Consider the following 9668-nt stretch of genomic DNA (forward strand, 5'->3'; position numbering starts at 1 on the left):
CAGTAAGCACTTAAGCTGGTTATGGTTCTTTGCCAGGTGGAGTGTGGTGACCCAGACCTTCATTCCTGAAGTTTCTGGGCCATTAGTAATCTCATCTGGATTGGTTTCTTGCAGTTTTCTATTGACTTTAGTCACAGACAGATCTCCTGTATTCCAAGAAAGCTCTTCTTTACCTCCACTGTGTAGTTGCAGTCATGGTTCTCATTTATAGCCAGGATCAACCACCCCAGACAGAACAGTAATCCTATTTAGTGCCTTTTCATTCAATGGCATGAGAAGCACAAAGTGGCAGTGTGGTTGTCTTAACTTCCACTTCAATGGAATAACCGTTGTGTCTCCTGGTAGGAGCACACTTCCTTTTGAAACTAAACCCTATAGACCAGCAGAGCTTAATGTTTCAGGGACAGGAAGTAAAAACTTTCCTAGTAGATTACTACTGAGGGTGTTGGTAAGTGGTGCCACTCCCATTTCCACCCTTTGATTCCTGGACACAAGTATACTGCCTAAGGTAGAAACAGTACCATAGAGTGGATGCTGATTCAGATCATGCACAGCCTCATGGAGAACATTGCTCCAGCCCTGGAAGGTACTGACACCTCATTGGCACCATAATTGGGTCTTCAGAAGGCAATCCCACTGTTCTATCAACACAGTTGCCTCTGGATAATGGGGAATATGGGAAGACCAGAGAATTGCATGAGCATATGCCCTTTCCTTCACTTCATTTGTTGTGAAATGGGTTCCTTGACCAGAAGTAATATTATGTGGAATACCATGATAATGGATAAGGCATTCTGTGAGTCCATCGATGGCAGTTCTGGCAGAAGCATTGCATGCAGAGAAAGCAAACTCATATTGGAGTATGTGCCTATTCCAGTTAAACAAATCATTGGACCTTCCATGACAGAAATGGTCAAACGTAATCAACCTGACACCAGATAGCAGACTGATCACCTCAGGGAATGGTGCCATATTGGGGTCTGAGTGGGGGTCTCTGTTGCTGGCAGATTGGGAACTCATAAGTGGCCATAGCTACATCCTTCTGGGTGAGTGGAAGTCTATGTCACTAAACCTAGATATCTTCATGTGATTTGCCCACTCAGAAAGGTCTACCATATATTGTGTCTCCAGACCTCTTTGTCACCAATTTTACAATCAGCCTTCTTCCTTGTCCTGACCATCCACCCTAACCATTAGCAACAGTCCATGAGTCTGTATACAGACACAGCTCTGAGCAGTTCTCCTTCTAAACAAAATGAACAATCCATTGTGCTGCTCAAAGTTCTACCCACTGGGAAGATATCCCATCACCACTGTCTTTAAAGGACAACCTAGAAAGGGGTTGTAGGCCTGCAGGTGACCACTTCTGGTTCGTCCTTGTGTATCATGCAAAAACATTTGTAAGCCAGGCCCATGTTTTCCCTTCTTCAGCAGTTGATTGTAAGGAAGTCTCCAAGAGGCCAGAGCTCTGTTCTGGTAAAGAGAATGAAATGTGACAGCAGTGGGGGCCATGAAGGCACTTACTTGTGCCTTCAGGACCTGCAAAAACCCTATCTCTTATATACCATTTTCATTTTGTGATGGAGCGCTGCTGTATACCCCCAACTTTATGGCTTGAGGGTCAGAAAACAACCAGCTCATGATAGATGACTCAGGTTTGTGATTTGGTGGCCCATTCTTAAGCATTCCATCTCTACTAAGGCCTAGTAGCAAGCTAAAAGCTGTTTCTCAAAAAGACAGTAATTATGTACAGTAATGCTTTGCTCCAAAATCCTAAGTGTCTGTGTTGTGATTCACCTATGAACACCTGATAAATGTACCAGACAGCATCCCCATTTGCTACTGACATGTCCAGCACAATTGGATATGCTGGATCATATATGGCCCAATTGGCAGAGAAGCTTGCACAGCACCACAAACCTGTCACAAAACCTCCCTTATTCCAGTCCCCACTCAAATTTAGCTACTTTTCTATTCACTTAATAAATGGGCTGGAATAAGCCCCTACTCTGACTGGTGGATCAGAATGATATTTTGTACCCTCTGGGATTAATATCCCTTCTGATCCAGTGTCTAATAATCCCTGAAATATCTGATTGTTTCCTTTCCCCAGTTCACAGTCTCTCTGATAAAAGGTCATAGGTCTTCTTGGGGAAGTCTAGGAAGAAGGTTACCAGTGTAAATTTTGGTCAGTGTTAAAGGGTCCTACTCCCAAAGTACCCAGCCCTCCCCTCATTCAAGGAGCTTTGGGTCCATAAACAGTCTCAAATCTGGAAATTGATTAAGGGGTGGGACTCTTTTTTTTTGTCATTCAAGTTAGATTTCTGCTCACTTGACCTAGAATTCTTTTGCTTATACAGCTTAAACAGGAATTTAGTAGACTGCCCCTCTATTTTGCTTCTAGGTACCTCATGATCTACTAGCCAATATGACAAATCTCTGTGGGTCAGATTATTTTGTCTGCTGCTTTGAATCTGCTGTCCATTATGTTGGCCACACCCACTATGTCTATGGTGATTTAGTATCACCACACACTTCTACTAACTTGGGATTTGATCATCCCCATTGTGTTTTAAGGATTCCAGCTCAGTGATAGCAGTTCCCACAGTAATATCTGACCTAGATAGAAAAGCAACTCCAGAACTCTTCAAGGTTGTTGGAGCTAGTGTTGATTCATTTCTCAATGTTCTGGTGAAATATGTGTCTTCTGGACATTTCTAGGGTGTTTGGGCATGTCTTCCATGATAAATCCACTTTAACATTCCATTATCTCTAAGCCTATGGTCCCCTCATCTACATAATACCAGAGCAGTTTCTGGCCAGTAAAAGATACTACAAGAAAAGAAAATTACAGGCCAATCTCTTTAATGAATATAGATGCAAAAATCCTCAATAAAATACTTTCAAAAATCAAATCCAGCAGCACATTTAAACACCATAACCAAGTGGTATTTACTCTAGGTATACAAGAATGGCTCAACATGAGAAAATCAATTAATGTAATACTCCATGTCAATAAATCAAAGCATAAAGACTACATTATAATCTCAATGGATGCAGAAAAGGCATTGACAAAATTCAACATCCTTTCTTGATGAAAACATCAAAGGATGGGAACAGAAGGGAACGTCCTCAACATGACAAAAGGAATATATGAAAAACCTATAGCTAACATCATCCTCAAGGGGAAAGAATGAAAGCTTTCTGTATAAGATCAGGAACAAGACAAGGGTGCCCACTGTCACCATTGTTATTCAACATTTTGCTGGAAGTTCTAGCCAGAGCAATTAGACATGAAAAAGAAATAAAAAGCATCCAAATTAGAAAGGAAAAAGTAAAACTCTCACTGTTTCCAGATGATAGGATACTATATGTTGAAAATCCTAAAAAATCTACAGCAAAGTTACTAGAGGTGATAAATGAGTACAGCAAAATGACAGGGTAAAAAAATCAATGCAGAAGTATTTCTATACAATACTGATGAGAAATCTAAGGAGGAAATCAAGAAAAAAATTCATTTACAATTAGCAACCAAAAGAATAAAATATTTAGGAATAAATACAACCAAGGATACAAAAGACCTATACACAGAAATTGCTAAAAGAAATCATGGAAGACCTAAATAAGTGGAAAGGCATACCATGCTTATAGATTGGAAGACTAAATATAGTTATCATCACTCAAATTGTTTTTTAGATTCAATGCAATGCCAATTAAAATTCAAGAAACTTTCTTTGAAGAAATATAAAAGCCAATAACCACATTTATTTGGAAGGGCAGTTGATCTGAATACCTAAAAATATCTTGAGAAAGAAAAATGAAGTTGGAGTCTCACACTACCTGACTTTAAAGCAGATTCATGAAGCTACAGTCATCAAAACAGCATGCTACTGGTCTAAAGATAGATATACTGACCAATGGTATCGAATTGAGTCTTCAGAAATAGACACTCTTAACTATGATATATGTAGATATATATTGGTCCTTGCTAACGTAGTCAAACCAACATACCTGGGAGTAGCCTCTTCAATAAATGCTGTTTGGAGAACTGGATATCCATACGCAATGTAAGGAAAAAGGATCCATATCTCACACCCTATACAAAAATTAACCCAAAAAGTTCAAAGACCTAAGCATTAGAGTGAAGACCATACAACTATTAGAAGGAAATGCAGGGAAATATCTTATAACTCATATAATAGGAGGGAGAAAAAAGAAGAAAAAAGATGAACATGATCTCTTCAAAATTAAACACTTTTGTTCCTCGAAGAACTTTGTCTGGAAAGTACACAGAGGCAACAGGATGAACTAGTTTCACTGCATTTGGCTGAAGCTGCTAATTTTAATCCTCTAGGAGCCAAAAGTTCACAGTATTCCTAAATCCACAGTATTCTTGGTTACAGCAATATCCATTTAAGTATTTCTCCATAAACATGCATGAAATTACAAATAAAGAGAGTCTCTGGGGATAGCTGAACCTAGAGACCACTTGACATAACCAACAACACAATATACACTGATTGTTTCTAAGTTTCCAATCATTTAGACCTTAACTCAAGGGCTGGCAGATCTATCTCCAAGATGAGCATCAGGGTTCTAAGAAAAAAAGTTTAAAGGAACTGAATTCAGGTAGCTGCTACACCAGGAAAACTTTACTTTATTGCAAAGTATGTTATTTCCAATCCCTAAATTTTTTGCTATATCATAATTTCCTCTATTCAGAGTTATAAATCTTGTCACCAAGCATACCAGAATGAAATAGGTGCAGCAAAGAGACCCAGGAGAGATGGCCCCCAATGTTAAGCTATTGCCCCATCAGTTTCCTTTGAAGCCTAGAAATTTTGTAAGTTCTGACAAAGGAAATTCATATCTGAGATGGAATCCTTGTGGCTCATATCCAAAGGATGGTATGAGCCTCCAGAGAGAAAATATGCCCAGTGTATAATGGAACAGTACATGAATTTGCAAAGTGGTAGTGAATGATTGGTCAGTGATGGTTAAGTCCACACAAAGTATTCTAAAATAAGAGGCATTGTCATAAGTGGAACCTTTTATTTCTCCAATTGCATTCAGAGAGGTAAGTTCAACCAGTGAGTTCTTTACTGATATTTTTCTTTTTAGGTGACACTGGAGCTCAATTTACAGGTAAATTATATGTAAACATACAATTCTACTGTCTCATATCTTCAAGGAAAAAATGACCAGAATACATATTGCTCAGAAAAGTAGTCACTAAAGTTGCTATGGACTAAAATCTGAGATAAGAAAATAAAACTTCTATCATTAAATTGTTTTACTGAGGAAAATATTCTTTATATACAAAAACCAGATCAGAAAATTTAAGAAAGTCACGCACACCCAAATCATGCCCTTGATCTTGAGGCTTATTCTTGTGGGTAGTGGAGAAGTTTAGACTACCTATATGAACACTTAGTAATTACTTCTGGAGGATCTCTTTTGTTGCTCAGATGTGGCCTCACTCTCTCTAACCCCAACTTTGCAAGTGAAATCATTGCTTTTAATGGGACATGACATCCATGGGTGAAAGTCTCCCTGCTGATATAAGAGATGACTCTCAGGGGTGAAACTGGCCCTGGCATGATGGGATCAAGAATTCCATCCCAAACAAATAGGGGAAAAGACATGTAACTAATAAAGTATCAGTGGCAGAGATAGTTCAATTAGAGCTGAGAGGCTACCCTGGAGGTTACTCTTATACAAGCTTCAGGTAGACTTTGCTACCTATCATATACTACCAAACCTCAATGGGGACGATTCTGCCAATCCTAAAGAGCATCTAGGGCAAAATATAAGATTCCACAAGGTTACCATGCATTATAGTAATTTTACAGAAATCCATCCCTCCAGAAGGGCCCCTGGACCCAATAAATCCTGAATCCTAGAGGGCCCAGCCTCTCCAGTACATCAGATAGTTTCATCTCCCTACCCCATATTAAGTGACAGACCCTTCCAACATGAAAAAGAATGGCCATAGCAAAAACACATATAAAGAGACAGATGGAAAGATAAAAGGTGATGGTGGAATTACACAGAAAAGATACTATTCAACAAATGATATGAATGCTGAATAATTAAATTGGTATCTCTTTTAGTCTCCAATATTTTAGAGCAGCTAGAAGTAAAAAGCTAAAATTGTGGATTTGTAACCATGGCAAACTCTGACAATTAATTGTCATGCTGTGCTTTGAAATTTATTGTTTTATGTATATATATATGTTATTTTTCACAAAAAAAGAAAAAAGCTGATTGTGATGATAAAAAAATTAAGCCTTCTAACCTCTTATATTCTGGAGCAGCTAGAAGGAAAATTCTGAAAGGATCATATGGTAGCCCATGACAAACTCTGGGATCCATCCTGCAACTACTTGTTGAAGAGTGTTTTGAAAATATTGCCTTTTTATTTCTTTGTTCCCTCAAATTAAAGTATGCCAAACTCTGAAATATGTTCTATAATTAATTGTGGTGTGGTGCTTTGAAACTTATTGGATTTTTTGTATATATGCTATTTTTCACAAAAAAAGAAAGAAAAAAAGTTGAGTGTGATGATAGAGCAAAATTAAGCCTTCTAGCCTCTGATATTCTGAAGCAGCTAGAAGGAGAAATCTGAAAGGATCATATGGTAGTCCATGAGAAATTCTAGGATCTGTCCTGTAACTACTTGTTGAAGAGTGCTTTGAAAACTATTGCTTACTTATTTCTTTGCTTTGCATATATGTTATACTATACAATAAAAAATTTTAAAAATAGAAAGTCACCCACAGAGATTTCCATTAATACCATAATTCAAATAACACTATTTATCATCACACTGTCTTAAATACTTCTCCACTTACATATGCCATTTTATACAATTGTTAGACTAATATATATGACAGTTACACTTTCCCTCAGTATCATATTTTAAAATACTTTTTCTACATCATCAATTCTTCTTACAAAACACATTAGTGTCGATCTGATATTTATAAATGCATGTCCTAATTCATGTAATAGTTTCTTTTAAGTAGGCATTTGAGTTGTCTCTTTTCTCACTATTATAAAGCAAATTGTACATTTGCCCATTACTTTAATCTAGAATAAAGGGAATGATCAATTATAAAGCCCTCATTACATAGAGTGAACATTTACAAGTCCTGTATAATAGAACTCATACATCCTTGCTAATTAGCCAGTCAAAAATATTTCACATTTTAAATTGTGCTTTTTGATATTTTAAGAATAAAAGATTCCTGAATACATTTTTACCAATAAGTTACAAATTTTGCCATAAGTAAAACAATGTTCTTTAAGTCACCTATGCCTTTTGTATTGACCCCTACACTATATATGAAAGGTTTAAGCTCAGCAACACAAAGGGTCATACAAACTTCACATGGTTACTCCTTGAAAACAGAAGGGGAAAATATTCCATTCTAAAGAACATGTTCTGCCCAAATAAATTATGGTGTTTTTGTTCCCTCAAATTAAAGTATCTGCTTTCTGAACATATTCAGAGAACATTTCATAATCTTCCTCAAAATGAGTACTGATTTGCAAAATACCAATGACATCTAAGTGTAACTGAAGTTTCACAATAGTGTATTCAGGAGTTTCAAATAAGTTGGAGGTTTAAACATTGCATCATGCTGTCTAATTCTCTACAAGATATCATGCCTTCAGGTTTTGAGGAAGAATTTATGGTATTCTTATACAATTCTCTTTTGATATGGTAAGATCTCCAAACCTGTCAGGGTGTATCTTACAGCAGCCTCAAATGGTCACTCCTTTCTGTTGATTCCATAATCACTACATTATCCCTAATTTCATGTTGAAATCACTTGATATTGTCTATTCATCTGGAAATAAGGTAAAATGAACAAGAATAACCAACTCTGTAGCTTAGCCCTATCAGCTGGTGCAATGAGAAGGAAACAGAAGGCAGAAGGAAATGATAGTTGAAATTTCTGCTCCTTTCTATTCCTGTTTTTCTATGACAGAAATCACCATGGCAATGATGTGAACAGATCCATCCATGTACGATTGCATGAGTTGTGTCTGATAATGAAACAGACATAAAAAAAATGCTGTGTGTGTGTGTGTATGCACATACACTTGTTCAGAAGAGGGCTGTGTATTCAATATGTGATGAACAATATGATCCAACTGTAAGGCTGGGCTTTATCTGCTGGGGAGTATCCATCAGTTTCACAGGAATAAATAATCATGACAGATATATTACTTACCTGATCAAAATGTATCTACCACTATTGCAATATTTGCGATTTTTGCAGAAAAATCTTCTGTCCAAACAACAAACTGGAATCATGAAACAGTGAACAATGTGACATATTTTATCCTGTTTGACCTGACATGGCATCCAGATATGCAGAAACTCTTCTTCATCATGTTTGCACCCATTTACTCTCTCACCTTGGCAGGTAATCTACTCACTGTAGGGACTGTCACCAACAGCCCAGCCCCAGGATGCTCCATGTATTTCTTTCTGTCTTTCTTATCTTTCATAGGTAGCTGTTCTTAATCTACCATGGATCCCAAAATGATATTTAACTTATGCACTGAGAAGAAAACCTTTTTCTTCAGTGGATACTTGACTCAGGTCTTTGTGAAGCAGTTCTTTGAGGGAGCTGAGGTCATCCAATTCATGATGATGACTATGACCACTATTTGGCCACCTACAGGGCCCTGTACTACACAATCACAATGAAGCAGCAGGTTTGTCACTTCCTGGTGGCTGTATATTGGGCTTGGGGATTTCTTTGTTGTCTGATTCAAATCTTTTTTATGCTGCAGTTGCCCTTCTGTGGCTCCAATGTCATTGACCATTTCATGTGTAATCTCTACCTTCTGCTGAAACTATCCTGCACTGATACATACATCTCTGGACTCTTTATTGTTGCCAGCAGTGGGCTGCTGAACTTTCTCAGCTTTTCTAGTCTTATCACTTCCTATATGTTTATTCTTTGTTCCATCAGCACTCACAGCTCTTAAGGACAGTGGAAGGCTCTCTGCACATGTGCCTCCCATATTACTGTGGCCATCTTACTCTTTGCGCCCTGCATATTGCATTCAGCCCATGATCACCTTCCCCATTTACAAAGCAGTGGCCATGTTTTATGCTCTAATAACTTCTATGTTAAACCCTTTAAACTACACTCTCAGAAATGCAGAGGTGAAAAATGCCATGAAAAAACTCTGGAGCCAAAAGATGGTCTTGGATGACAATTAATGTGAATAAACTAAGCAATAAGCCAAGTACTTAAAAATATTTACACAGAAGGAGATGATGGATAAGTATTTTGTTGAAAATTCATGGTTTTAATGCCAATTGCTAAAGCCATAGTGGATTTACCATGAGATACAGGGATCAACCAGAAATGAATGGGTATGGAGATGAAAGAAAGTCCTAAGAAAGGACTTATTCCAAAATTAATACTGCTATGTTTCAGGGCTTGAGGAAACTCCACTTACTTTGTAAGCTGGGAGGACTTTTCCATGAATTAATTATTTTCTCTGGTTAAAGCCAAGGAGTTTTAAAGTTATTCCATTTACAGCCATAGAGAAAACTTGCATATCATATTCTCAGATAAAAGATATACACGGAGCACATCTTCTTTCAAAAACAGCTGACACAGTGTTTCACCTCTAAA

At 37.5% G+C, this 9668-nt stretch overlaps 1 pseudogene; it reads left to right on the forward strand.

The window, feature by feature from the left end:
• Positions 1-546: 546 nt before the first annotated feature.
• On the forward strand, positions 547-9247 carry LOC143669601 (olfactory receptor 4C5-like; annotated as a pseudogene).
• The last annotated feature ends 421 nt before the right edge of the window (positions 9248-9668 follow it).

The sequence above is a fragment of the Tamandua tetradactyla genome, chromosome 26 (genome assembly GCF_023851605.1).
Source record: "Tamandua tetradactyla isolate mTamTet1 chromosome 26, mTamTet1.pri, whole genome shotgun sequence".
Lineage (NCBI taxonomy): Eukaryota > Metazoa > Chordata > Mammalia > Pilosa > Myrmecophagidae > Tamandua > Tamandua tetradactyla.